Source organism: Cryptomeria japonica, chromosome 9, assembly GCF_030272615.1.
Source record: "Cryptomeria japonica chromosome 9, Sugi_1.0, whole genome shotgun sequence".
Taxonomy (NCBI): Eukaryota; Viridiplantae; Streptophyta; class Pinopsida; order Cupressales; family Cupressaceae; genus Cryptomeria; species Cryptomeria japonica.
In genome coordinates this window covers 599,737,873-599,753,286 of record NC_081413.1, presented here as the reverse complement: position 1 = coordinate 599,753,286, position 15,414 = coordinate 599,737,873, and positions in this window count along the sequence as shown.

Here is a 15,414-nt window from a genome sequence, read left to right as displayed (position 1 = left end):
GTAGGGGCTTGAATTGGACTCCTCATGTGTGGAAGTTCGAAGGGTGATGTGAGCAATTGTACCAGCAGAATACCTCGACAATTTGGAATCATTGCTGGAGTGGGCTATACCGAGTTGAGGGTTTGAGGTCTCTAAAGTAATTTTAGAATTCCATCAAGAACTAAGGGGTACGTACATTCCTTTTCTTAGGAGGTGGGAAGCGGTTAAGGCCAGGTTCAGAGAGACAACGAGGAGAGGATGGGAGGCCTTAAAAATGTTCGCTTGGATAATGGAATTGGAGGGATGATTAGGCAAGCTCGAGAGGAAGCGGGGGATGAGAATGTGAGCGGCCGAAGGCTACACCCGAGGACTGAACGCATGAAGGCAGAGATGGTGAGCAAGAGTGCTACCCTGGCAATCCTTTTGGTTAGTTCTTTGTAATCTATTTTTAGTTGTGTGTTTTTACTAGAAAGATGATTCTCGTTCCTGTTTAGTGGACTATGTTTTTTTGTTTTGGGCTCTATATCAATTATATGTTTTTGTTATTCAATACAGTAGATTTTTTGGGGTCAATCTGAAGTTTTGTACCTGGGTGGGTGGTTTTATCTGTGTTACTGGTATGGAGGGGTGATGGTTTGGTGGTTTTGGACAAAAGTTGTTTCTTTTTTAAGATGTGATTTCCTTTCTATATTAATAAAATCCTATATCATTGTTGGAAAAAAAATAACAAACTAAAATTAAGTTTCTTTATACTTAGTGCAATCACTTAAATTTAAAAATTAAATTAAATAATTTAACTTAATAGAAATTAAGTAATTTAAACATAGTAGTAAAATTTATATCTTTCAAAAAATCGTTTCTTTTAAAAATAAAAGCATATATTTTTCATTAAACGGAGTGAATTTTGTTAAATAAAAAACTAATAATAAAACAAAAAAACCTATTTTATATTGAATAAACTAAAAAATTAAAGTTTGACTTTTATTTTAATGCATGAAATAAAAATTAAGTGGTTCAAACAAATAAAATAAAATTGAAAACTATAATCTTATCATCCAAAAATAATATCAAAAGTGACTTCTCCACATTTATATAAGAAAATTAACCATTCAAATCTTACTGAATTCTCAAATCAATATATAAATCATTTCAATTAATTTGTTCAACTATTTCAAGGAAATAGATAGTGCATTGTGCAACTCTGTTATTAAGGCAACTTACTATAGTACATAGAAGCAGCCTCGAAACGTATGCTCAACAGAGAAGCATCCTCCAGACGTATGCTCAAAGAAGTGGAAATTGTTTTACTTTTATGGAATTTCAGGTCAGTGCCTTTGTAAGAAATTTGAACAGTTTCTCTGTAATGTCATTGTTTGTGCGGATCAAGCTTCTCTATAGAGGATAGCTTACTTTGCTTTTACCAATGTCAGCAGGGTTTTATGATTTTAGTTGCATGTTCTTTTGTAAGCAACACTATTTTTCTTTATAGATCAATTTGTAGTCACTGGATAACAATCCAAATTTTGATTATGCTCTGATGAATGACCATACCCTATTCGAAATATTCCCATTTGAAACATGCTAAGAGGGTGCTAACAAAGGTTGTGGAGTTTGGCCTTAAACCTACCAGTTGCATTTGCTTAAAAGCATCCAAGGCCTTTTCATAGTACCCATTTTGTGCATAACCTGCAACTATGACACTCCAACTGATAACGTCAAGTCAAGGTATTTCTTTGAAAACCTCGTTAATAACACCATTTTGTGCATATTCTGAAATCATCGCATTCCATGTGACCACATTTTTCTCGACAATTTCATCAAACACGTCACGTGCCCTGTGTATGCTACCAAATTTTTCATACATGTCTACCAGTGCATTCGCAACTACTAAATCTGAGAAAATCCCCCTTTCCATTATGCTTTGATGGTGGGTATCCAGACCCTGATACAAAGCTCCTATTTTGGCACAGGCTGGGAGTATGCTAGCAAAGGTGAACTGATCAGGTTGAACATTTTCTCTTTGCATTTGATGAAACAGTGCCAATGCCTCGTGAGGAAACCCATGTCTTTCATAAGCTACAATGATGGCATTGCATGAGAACTCATCTCGCTCTTTCATGCTGTCAAAAACTTTACGAGCATCAACCAAATCCCTGCACTTGGCATACATGTTGACAAGGTTGTTCTAAAAAAATGTGCATTTACTGAATCCAAATTTGCTACGAGTGATTAGAGTGTGGATGTGTACCTTGTGAGAGCACATTGATGATGGTAATGTGGGTGTGCAATATTTGAAGATAATTAGAACAGTGTACAAGAGAGTTGTGTGTAGTGAGTAGAATGGGTGCTTGTAGCACCTCTATCAACAAGCCCATTTTATCAAAATATGCAACTGAACTTACGTAGTTGCAAAAATTGAAAAACTGTAAAAGTTGTCGATGTCAGAGTTGGTAGATACTTCCCCTCCCTTGTTGGGGTACACGTATCTGTGAATCAGAAACTAGATACAGACATGATACTCTTAGAAATGGCATGGATACCACACCCAAGCATACCCATATACCATAAAACATGTTCTCTCACACACACCCTCAAAGACAAACAAAATATAACAAAATAAGTACTATAAACTAAAATATAGAACCCAATATTTTTTAAGTTATGTCTCATACCCTTAGATGTATTAAATTTAAATAATTGAATATATTTATGTTTTTAGTTGCATTAATATCAAGTGATCTTGAAAATTCACCATATACATATACAATATTGTATCGGTTTCCATGCCACTTTCATCTCGTCAAGGTTGTCACATGTTGTCAATGATGTCGCGAGTGCCAACATGGACGATGTATGACTTATTGAAGATGAACTATGGACAACAACAACAACAAAAATGAAGAGGTAAATAGAAAAAAAATAAGAAATAATAATGGGAGATAAGGGAAGATAGAGGATGGCCTTTTGATAAAAGGTATATTTAAAGATACATTAGCAAAGTAGAAGCTAAGAATGCACAAAGTGAGTGTAGAAAAAAAACTTAATATGCAAGTAGCTTGAAGAGTAGGGTAATCAAGCTAAGAAAGAAAAGAATGTATGTATGTTAGAGATTAATTATGGTTAGGGTTAATCTTATATTAGGGATTAAACAAGGTTAGCATTAGGGGTCAATTAGGGTTAGATTTAATGTTAAATTTGGATTGATGTTAGGTTTATTGAAGATAGGATTAGAGTTAGGGATGAAATAGCATTGGTATCAATGTTAATTTATTTAATCATTTCATGTCAATCTCATTACAATCAACTCTTTATTTTTATTTATAAATATTAAATATTTTCAAACTTTATATCTCTCGACATACTTTTGTCAATTTTCATTCTTTTTTCTTCTCTAAGTATTACAAAATGGAATTTATTTGGCATTTGGTTTTTTTCTTTTTGATATTGTATAAGGATTATAAAATCTCTTCACAAGGCCAAATTTTTCTATTAAATAATTTTTCCTCCTTATTATAATGACACATTCCTTGGTTGTTGCAAGAAATGAAGCTCCCAAGAATCATTCCTATTGCAGTATTGAATCCATACCAAAACATATGGACAATAAAGGCGACAGTCACTACAAAGGGTCAACTTCACCATTTTAACAACACCAAAGGAAATAATTTTATTTTTTTTAGTTTTGACTTGATTGATTATGATGGTGGCAAAATAAGAGTGACAAGTTTTAACGCTATTGCAAAACAATTTTATGATCCCATAGAAATTGGGAGAGTGTTTACCATTTCAAAAGGGAGACTCAAATCTACACAAAATAATTTCAACCATTTAAAGAATGATTGGGAAAATTTGTTAGAAAGTAATTCAATAGTTGGGTTATGTTTAGAGGAGGATAGCTTAATACCAAAACAACAGTTCTATTTTACACCAATAAGTGAACTTGAGAACATGAAAGACAATTCTATGATTGATATCATTGGTGTTTTTTTATCAACCGATTCTGTTACCATAATATTTAGAAAGAATGCCACACAAATCGAGAGGAGAATTATTCAATTGAAAGACATGTCAAATTATATGGTGGAGCTAACAATGTGGGGTGGTTTCTGCAATAAGGAAGCCCAACAACTCCAAGAAATGTACAATTCAAGAACTTTCCCCATTCTTGCTATAAAGGCTACACATATTAGTGATTTTGGAGGAAAATCTTTGCGAACAATTACCACAACCCAACTTCTTATAAATCCAATCTTCTAGAGACAACGAAATTGAGATCGTCTTTGATAGAACAAGAAATAATCTCAATTCTCATTCTATTACAAAAGAAACCCTATCTTCAATGCAAGCTACAATGGTGAAAAGTATTGCAGAAATTAACGATGACGAACGAGGTAAGTTTGATAAACCTGATGGGATAGTAATACAAGCTACCTTATCTTTCATAAAGGTGGACAATTTTTGGTACAAAACTTGCCCCTTGAAGATTGGAAGTAGGATATGCAAAAAGAAGGCCAACAATAATGGAAATGGTAATTGGTATTGTGGAAGATGTGATAAGAATATTCCTGAATGTGATTATAGATACATGTTTAAATGCAAAGTACAAGACTATATCGATTTCACTTGGGTTACAACTTTTGAAGAAGCGGCATAAGAAATTATGGGTATTACAATAAGGAATTACACAAATTGAAGCATGAAGAACTAGAAGATGTCAAGTTTGGAGAAATCGTACAAAAGGTCCTTTTCAACAAATACATATTTAAACTTCAAGTGAAAAAAGAAACTTGTAATGATGAACGGAGGATTAACTACACTGCCATCAAAACAAGATAAATTTGATTATTCAGTTGAAAGAAGAGCTTTATTAGATTCATTAGCTAAGTTGTAAGTTTATTACATTAAATTGCTTCAATGTGTATCTTGTTAACCAGGTTTTTAAACATTTCAAATTAACTCATTGGATATGTCTAATTTAGTTGATTTGATTTCTTCACAATTGATCAATGCAATAAACCCCTTACAATACTTATTTTTAATAGTAAATCTGGTGATGTATTCAAATATATGAATGTTTAATATCACATAAGTTGTATAACTCTTCCACTATTTTAAACAACGTGCAATGCCAAAAGTTTGCTTTTATGGTGTAACTTCCATAATTGTAATTGATGTTTGTTATTCAACATGTCTAATTTTCAAATTTAAATTTTTTTCATGTTAACTTTTAATATGTATTAATTCATTTTCTACTATCCTATAATCTCATCGAGGAATCTTGATAATTAAAAAGTGCTAGATACGAAGGAAAGAAAGTCTATTTAGTTTTATATCTTTATATTTTGTGTATACATCATTAAATTTATTATATCACAAATGTTATATTGTTATTTGTTAGTAATCTAAATTAACTTCTATTTTGAATCTTCCTTTTGCAATTTTCTTCTATGCAAAATGCAATTGCTATCAAATATAAATAAGTTTGTCATTCTTCCACTTTAATTTTCCAACTCCAAACTTCTTGGCTACAACAATACTCTAAAAATAAAACATTTAATTTATGTCAAATATGATTTTTTTTTATAGCTATGGTGCGCCCAAGGCTAAATTTTGAATCAAAAGAGCAAAGGAGACAATATTAATGACAATACCAAAGAGAATATTGAAGGGAGTATCAAAGATGGCAATGGGAACAAATGATAGGAGTTGAAAGGGAAGAACAAAGAATAAGAGAAAATGAAGCTCAAAGACAATGATATGCTAGAAGAAGGGAAAAAGTAACAATACAAGAATTGGAATTTAAAAATAGAGAAGAACAAAATATAATTAGATGTGGCCTTGAAGAACTCTCTCATTTTGAAAGAGAAGGAAGCCATCAACGTAATCTACACTTAAGTGAGATCTATAATCAACTTTCTGATGCAAATATAAAAAAATTGAATATTGAAAATGAAAATTCGAGATCAAGAAAACTTGTACAAGAAACACCTCAACATGCAAATCCAATTGGCATCAATTTAACTATAGAAAGATGAAAAAAAAATACAAAATCCAAATGGAATGCTTCAAGTTGATTTCAAAAGATTCCAGCTACATTTTTGCCATCAATTAGACAGCTTTATAGTGACAAAAATATGTTATATTTGTCAAGAATGTTACTTAGGAATCAAAGTACATTGCACACCTAAAGGTTTGATATGTAATAGATGTCAACAAGAGAGAGGTCTTCATAGATTATTAGCTTCAAATAATATGTATCTCGAGCCCTAGCTAGAGGAACTTGCAAACTTGATTCAAGTAGAAGAAAAGTTGATTGCACGTGTCAACCCAATACTACAAGTAACACATGCAATAGGTGGCCAATATAAATACAAAGGACACATGATAAGTTTCCCACTAAATGTTGAACATGTTTCAAATAAAAACCCACATACAATAAATCATTTGCCAAACATTATTCTTTGAAGGAGGGATCAATGTGGTACCAATTATAACTTTACAGTCAATAGAAATCGTATGTATAAAGCGCTTAAGTACAAAGTAGACCATGACAAATTTTACTCCAATGTTAGAATTGATGAAAATTCTCTAGACAATCTATCAAGAAATTGTGATGAAAATATTTTTAACAGATTGAAGATAGTGTACATGGGATTCGATTATGATGCAAATGAAATAATATTTGTGGGTCTAATGATGGACATAGATGAAACTAATATAATTGACCACACAACACCAATGGCTTCCAAACTTCTTAGTACTCAAAGAGAGATGGCATTGATTCATGCATGGGTTAATAATTGTGATGCAAATCCAATGACATTAATTGATTGGCTAGGGATTGGTGCATCTCCTATTAATGAGTATGTCACATCGGGATTACTTGATATGACATTCCTGACATTATTTCCTTATGGAAGTTGTGACTGGTTAGAACCTCGAATGAGGTGAGTGCATCTACATGAAATTGTGGAGCATCCATTGCGATATAGGAACCATCTTTTTGGTCGACATCTGAGGTTCAAATATTTTATGTTGAATATGGTAATGAGACACTATGCAAAATATTCATCAGTTGTATTTGTGAAAAGAAGTTTTCAAGACATGTCAATCACCATTAATGATTTATGTTAGCATATGGAAAATATGCCCCAATCCCATCTAGTTGATAGATTATTGCAATTTGGAACTGTAGACACCTAAAATTGTCATGTCTAATTAAATAAATATCTTTATTTATTTAATTACTTTAGCCTAATTCTTCTATTAATTAAATAAATCTTTATTTATTTAATTCATTCATTTATCCTCTTCTAGCCTTATTTCTCATTTAAATAAATACTTTTATTTATTTAAATAATCATTTTCCTAAATTAAATAAATATCTTATTTATTTAATTAATCCCACTTCTTCTATTAATTAAATAAATCTTTATTTATTTAATTAATTCATTAACCTTTTCTACCTATGACACATGTCATTCATCTCTTAATTCCTACACTACCTACCCTCTCATTATTTTCTTATTTTCTCTACCTACCCTCTAATCATAGCCGACCACTTATCTTTTACACCTCTCAATCTTATCCCTCCATTTCATATAGTGTCTTCTATATAAGGAGATGCTTCCTTCATTATCAACCCTATGCATCCTGACTGATCAATCGACTACACTACGCTTTCGAACTTTCATATGCGATCAAGTCTACTTGCAACCACATTTCCGTTCTTTGTTGAGCTCTTGTGCACATATAAAATCTAAGAGCAAATATATCAAGCAAGATCAATGGAGATAGGAAGAATGGAGATCCAAACCCTATTGGACATGTGATAGTAAAATCTTTGTGATTTCATTTGATTTGCATTGTCTTAGGTAATCTTCATATGTTATGGTGGCTCTTTGTTGTTGTTAGGCTAGGGTTTTGTCTTACATTTAATGTTTCAGATCTGGTTTATATTGAGCTAACATCTTCAAATCTAGCTAACAAAATTGGTGAGCTTGTTTTGAAAGAAAAATCATTTTGTCGAAGGCACCTATTTCACAAAGTCTTTTGGATCTAAAATTTACCTAACTTGTGTGCTTGTAGGAAGCGGTGATCATTTGAAACAATCCAAACTACTAATAGATCTTTGTTGCAGGACCTTGGCAAAGGTTTTTGATCTTTATTGTGTGTCTTGTTTTCATAGATTATCAAACACTTCAATTGGTGCACTAAAATTGAACCAGTGTCTTTTGTGTCTTGGGCAATAGGCTCTTTTTGTTTAATCTTTAGAGGGCCTATCTCCCCGTGTGGTCATTAGGACTACTAGTGAGGAGAGAACGACCCAAGTGGTAGCAAGGAAAACCCACCTCTTCCGAACCACTATAAACAACTATATTCATGGTGAAAACTATGGATAACATGTGCTGATTAGTTCATACTGACACTATGTCTCCCCATAAACCTGTTTGATCAAATTTATTTGATCATTTGTAGGGCATAACCCCTACTAGCTGGGAGCCTTCTATTTTTATAGAGCTAAAAGTGTCGCACGTATGGCCACACGAGCGGGTGCCCTTACTAGCACCTTTTTGTTTTAGAAGCCAAAATCCTTCTAGTTGTTGGGGCAGGAGGTCGGACCTCTGGAGCGGCCCACACACATACGGTTCTTAGTAGAGATACAAAGTTCGCCACGTGGAGTTTTCGTGGGGACTGATGTTTGGCTGCCCCAAGAAGTGAGTGCCGAGGGTGGAGCCATTGGGGTCAAGCATCTAAGTATCCGCTCTGAATAGCGTAGCCTCATGTGGGAATCAACAACTATTGTCCTGGCCAACCATAAGAATTGTGCTTGACTTATTTTAAACATTCAAACATTCAAGACCAAACATCAAAACATTGTGTCTTTTGTGTCTTCAAGTGTATGCAAAACAATTTTACATCAAACAACACACTTTCTTTTGAGTCATTTTGAGTCTAAACACTTGCAAACTTTGAGTCTTCATCAACACTGTGTCCTTTTGTCACGAAAAACAGTCAAACATTCAGATTTGGTCACAACGAGTCACTTCACAGATTGAAAAAATCGCACTCAGTTTTTAGAAACGCGTCTGTGTTTGACAGAACCACATCTATGTCATCTAAACGCGTCTGTGAAGTGCAGAAACACGTCTATGTCTGACAGAACCACGTCTGAGTTCAGAATTGAAAAACTTATACAGTCCAACAAACAAGAGAAATCAGTTTTAGAATTCTTGAGCTTTGTAAGCTATCTCTGGGTTTTCATCTAGCATTCAACTTGTCTTTGGGTCTTACAAAGTCCGTCATTGCTTTACACCTTACATTACATTCACTTTTGTCTAAACTTGAGTCAAAAGGTCACTTGCTTGTCCTCATCATACTTTGTCAACACATTACATACAACAACATTTTGTTAAGTAGTCCCTCATCAAGGTCTATCACCTTTGGGTCTCATTTGGTCTTACTTAGAGTCAAGGTCAACTTACCTCATCAAGAGAAACTATCATCTCTTTGGAAGCCACACCTACTCTACTACATACATACTTGGTCTTACACTTTGGACATTGCAAGTACACCTCAAATTCATTTACATTCCATCCAACTCTTGGTCTTCCATACTCTTTCCATTTTCATCTAGTCTCACACATCTTGGTCAATACCTAGTTCATGGTTGAAACCCGTTCCCAAAAATCTAAGAGAGAAACTAAAGAGGCTCAAGAGTCTGCAAACATGAGTGCCTATGAGTATGACAATGATGTCTTTTTCAATTCTGATCATACCACATTACCTGACATGGATGCCTATAGAAACATTCCAAATGTTGAGAACATGAACACTACAAACAACAATGATACACACAATGACAATATGGACAACTTTTCCATACATTCAGCAGAAGTGGAAGACACCATTATGGATCCCCATTTCAATCGATTGGTTGAGGAAATAATGAGGAGAGATAGACAATATTTTTTACAAGTGATGGCACAAAGTGGAGCCAAGATCCCTCATGATTTTGACATGTCTCAAATAATGGAAAATCGACCTTTGCAACAACCTCACCTCAACATGGATCAAAGGAGGCCTAATAGTGGAGGCAATAGAGGACCACATATGGTGCCTGAATCACCATCATCTTTGTTTCAAAAACCAGAGGTCCCATACACACATGGTCAAGCATATGATACTCACCTTCGCAAACCATTATGGAAGTCTTATGCAGAAAAATATACTCAATCACATACCAATGCTAAGGATCAACCACCAAAGCAATTAGATATTCAAAGGCATGATCAAAATTTGGACACAAGGAAACCCCGCATCAAATTTGGGGACAACACAATAGAAAAAACTCATGAAATGCCTATAGAGTATGGTATACATGGACAAATCAGATATTCCATTCCTCATCATGACTCTATACCAAGTGGTCCATATATGCAACATTACTATAGACCTCCTCCATATGAACATGTGTATGATCAATACCATCCATATATGCAACATGCTCCTCCTCCACCCGGTGGTTCAGGCATGGGGTATGGTCCAAGAAGTCGGTCTCCACCTAAGAACAATTTGGAAAAGCAAATCAAGGACTTACAAAAGAAAATGGGGGACATAAATACACCGAAGCCAACTTACACAATGAGAGGTATATGTCCTTATCCATTTGACAAAAGCATTCCAATGCCTCCATTTCCTACACACTTTGTGACACCTAAGTTTGATAAGTACAGAGGAAAAGGCGATCCTAAGGCACATATAAGACAGTTTTTCACAGCTTGTATTGAGGTAGCAGTAGAAGAGACATATTTGATGAGATTATTCCCACAGAGCTTAGGTGATCAAGCTATGGAATGGTTCTCCCAACTTCCACCTGGAATCAAGTCATGGGGTGATCTAGCAGAGGAATTTATCCAACATTTCTCATACAACATAGAGACGGACATATCAATCACTACCTTGTGCAACACCAAGAAAAAGGATGGAGAATCTTTTTCATCATTTTTACAAAGATGGAGGAATCTAGCCAGCAGATTCTCTTGTGAAATTCCACAAAAACAAATGGTAGAGATGTTCACCCAAAATGTTAACAAAGACATTGGTTATGACCTAAGAAAAGCTTGCTTGTCCACCTTCAAGGACGTCATTGAAAAAGGCTTAGCAATAGAAAAGGTCCTAATTGAACAAGGAGTCATCAAAACATTCAAGGAAAACAAAGATGACTTTAAAGGAAAAGATAAGCCAAGATTTTGGAATAAAAACAAGAACAGGGTCAATGATGGTGTTGTGGATGCCAATACGGTACGACCTAAAATCATTTTTTTCTGGATCAAGCTCTACAAACAATCAAGTGAATACTCAAACAACTTCAAAGTCATGAAGGAAGTACACTCCATTGGGAGAACCACTTGAGTCCGTTTTCAAACAGCTAGTGGCAAACAAGATAATCACAATTCCAGATTTTCCTCCATATGAGCCAAAGGTCAAACCAAATTGGTGGAATGATGATGAATATTGTGAATTTCATAAGAGCAAAGGAGATAAGACAGGAAATTGTCATCAACTGAAGAACATCATACAAGATCTCATTGATAGAGGTGACATTGAGATCGAGGGACACTCATCCAATCAAGAACATGAAATGTTTAAAGAACCATTCCCAAAACATGACAAGGGAAAAGCTAAAGCCACGGATGACCAAACCAACTATACCAGAGCATCCTATAACTATGATTCAACTATCAATCACATTTCGATGGACAATTATGTCTCTACCATTATCATCAAGGACAAAACGCCTGAGAATTCCACCCAAAGACCCAAGATTATCCTAAAAGGCATTGGATCTTCTTCCGAACCTACCTCTAAATGTAATGTCACAACTCGTCGAGGTAAATTCACTTTGCAAGGTGATCCAGCTAAAAACACCACTTCTTCATCAATTAAGCCTGAGTATGACCTTGTAGAACAGTTAGGGAAGACACCCGCGCTTATCTCAATCCTTGAGCTCTTACGCATATCCCCCGCACATAAAGCCATTCTTGACAAAATCTTGAGAGACACTTTTGTCCCTACTGATCTTAACGTGGACCAGTTTCAAGCCATGGTGGGATACCTTTCTATTCCACACTCCCTTACATTGATAGAAGCTGACGACGCCTCCGTGAACCAACCACATAATGCACCTTTACACATCGAAGCCTTCCTACACAAACATCGAATAAAATGAGTCCTGATAGATGGAGGAGCAGGTCTAAAGATTTGCACATTGAGCACTATTAAACAATTGGGATATTCAGATAAAGCTGTGAATTCTACAAACAAAATTACCATCAAGGCGTATGATGATGAAGAGCGTTCATCCAAAGGCACAGTCACCTTGCCTCTCAGAATTGGGCCAGTTACAAAGGATGTGGTTTGTCAAGTCCTAGACCTGGATGTCACATACAATATATTACTAGGACGTCCTTGGATTCATGAAATGAGGGCACTCTCATCTACATATCACCAATGCATTAAGTTTCCTCACAATGGAGTTGAAATAACAGTTAATGGTGATCCTAATCCATTCATATACTGCAATAACTTGAGACCAAAAACTAAGATGATCATTCCAAGTAATAGGGAAGTTGTCCCTTCTTCTACATACATTGATCCTTAATCATTAAAACCTTCGACATCAAAACAAGGTGAGCTTAAAGGGAAATATCAGGACAAGGGCATGGGTGAATACACTTTGAATCAAACCATGTGCTTGCAACAAGTTATGAGTTCACCAAAAGAATATGGAAGACCACATCCTAATAAGTAGGTATCTATCATTATACTCAAATGGGACCCTACTATCTTTCAAAGATGGGGTGAATTGGAAGAAGAAGACTTATACAAAATGCTTTACAAAGACCCGGAAAATGATACACAAGATCACATCAACCTACCATGTGAAAAATATGGCAAAGGGTTCAAGATCCTACAAAAATTTGGGTATGATGGCAAAAGTCCTCTTGGCTTAAGGAAGGAAGGCATCATTGAACCTTTACAACCTGAATTGACATTCAAAAAGGAACACTCGAAAGGACTTGGTTTCATGTCTTCCAAGAAAAACATTTGAAAGACAGGAGAAGCATTACAAATCAAAGCTACCAGAATTCAACAAGAGAATCGCTATTCCACAGACTCCAATGAATGGGAATGGGATTCAGACAAATCCTCCAGTGACTATGAACTCACCGAGACATTCAGAGAACTAGGTGAACCCACAGAAGAAGAGGAATTTTATAGAAAATTCAAAGTTGGTCAAGAAACAATCCCTGAGGATCCCACACAGTCCTTGCTTCTAGGTTCTAGGTCGAAATCACATAGAATGAGGACACCTGTCCCGGAATGTGCTACTAGTGATAATAATTTGGATTTGTTCATGATCGAGATAGATGAGGAGAGTGCCAACGATGACCTCGATGACTACCTCGACATACCTGAATATAACTGCATTTTCACTCTTAGCCCTGCTAACTTCGAAGACATCAAAGGCCTTCCCCTTGTTCACCACCAACTTATTGACTGGGACCATGAAGGACCTGCACAGTTCGACACATTCCAAAATGATGAAGCCTTTATTGATTATCTAGGCATGCAAGATGATCTTCCCTCTAGGGACCATAAAGAAAGATACACTATAGAACTCAACAGCGTGGCGTATTTTGGTGAGGGTGTCGGGCCTTCCGGTCGCAAAAACATAAAAATAAAAACAAATCAAGGATCTTATGGTGAAAACCACGTTGTGGCGCTATCTAACCCCAAAAAAGTAAAAAGAAAAGAAATATCTAAGGGTGAAAACCTCTCTGAGGCACCCGAGGATGGAAGGCTCAACATTCTCCTAGCATCATATGAAGAAAAATCATCTATGTTGGTAGAGGAGACCATCAAAACAAACATTGGTACAGAAGAAATTCCACATAACATATTCCTGGCACAATCTCTGATGGAGACAGAAAGATCCAAATTCATAAGTTTCTTCACGGAGCGACAAATCAATTTTGCATGGTCATACGCTGATATGCCTAGATTGGATCTAGATTTGGTAATGCATCATTTGACAGTTAAACCAAGGGCAAAACCAGTGAAACAAAAATTAAGAAAGATGCATCCATAAGTGGCATTATTAGTCAAGGCAAAGCTTGAAAAACTATTGGATGTCGGATTCATATGCCCAATTGATTATCCTGAATGGATCTCCAACTTAGTGCATGTCAGTAAACCAGATCGTAGCATCAGAATATGTACAGACTTCAGAGACATCAACAAAGCTTGTCCTAAGGATGACTTCCCATTACCAAGCATAGATTTGATTGTAGATCTCACAATAGGTCATGCAATGTTATCTTTGATGGATGGATTCTCTGGTTATAATCAAATAAAAATCGCATCCGAGGATCAACACAAAACAGCATTCACTTGTCCTTGGGGAACTTTCTGTTGGAAAGTCATGCCCTTTGGGCTAAAAAATGCAGGCGCTACATATCAAAGAGCCATGACTACTATCTTTCATGATCTCATGCACGTTACTATGGAAGATTATGTTGACAACCTCTTGAGAAAATCAATAGACAGAGATACACATTTGGACATACTTTCAGTCATCTTTGATCGATTGGAAAAATATAAAGTAAGATTAAACCCCAAGAAATGTGTCTTTGGAGTAACTTCTGAGAAGCTCCTAGGATTCATTGTCTCAAAAAGAGGAATCAAAGCCGATCCAGCAAAAGTCAAGGCCATCCTAGAGATGCAACCACCAAGAAATATCAGTCAACTTCGATTTTTGCAAGGGAGACTCCAGTCCATACGAAGATTCATAGCACAACTTGCAGATAAATGTAATCCTTTTCAGCAATTGCTACACAAAAACATCAAATTCAAATGGGATGATAATTGTCAACAGGCTTTCCAGACACTCAAAGATTATCTTTTGAATCTGGCAGTTTTGATGCCACCAGTTCCAGATCAACCTCTATTACTATACATATCAGCTACTTCAACAGCACTGGGGGTACTCTTAGCACAACAGGTTGTTGAGGGCAAAGAAAAGGCAGTCTACTACATAAGTCGCACATTGGTGGGATATGAGCTAAATTACACACCAATTGAGCGTGCGTGTCTCACTATGGTCTTTGCTTCACAAAAATTACGACATTACATGCTAACTCATAAAACTAAGTTGGTCACAAGGATCAATCCATTGAAATACCTTCTCAATAAGGCAACGCTTACTGGACGACTAGCCAAATGGGTGATGCTCCTGAGTGAATTCGACATTGAGTATGTGGATAGAAAAGCAATAAAAGGACAAGCTATAGCAGATCAGTTAGAAAATTCTCCCATGATAGATGATGTTCCCCTAACTTCAGAATTTCCAGATGAATCCATCTTAACAGT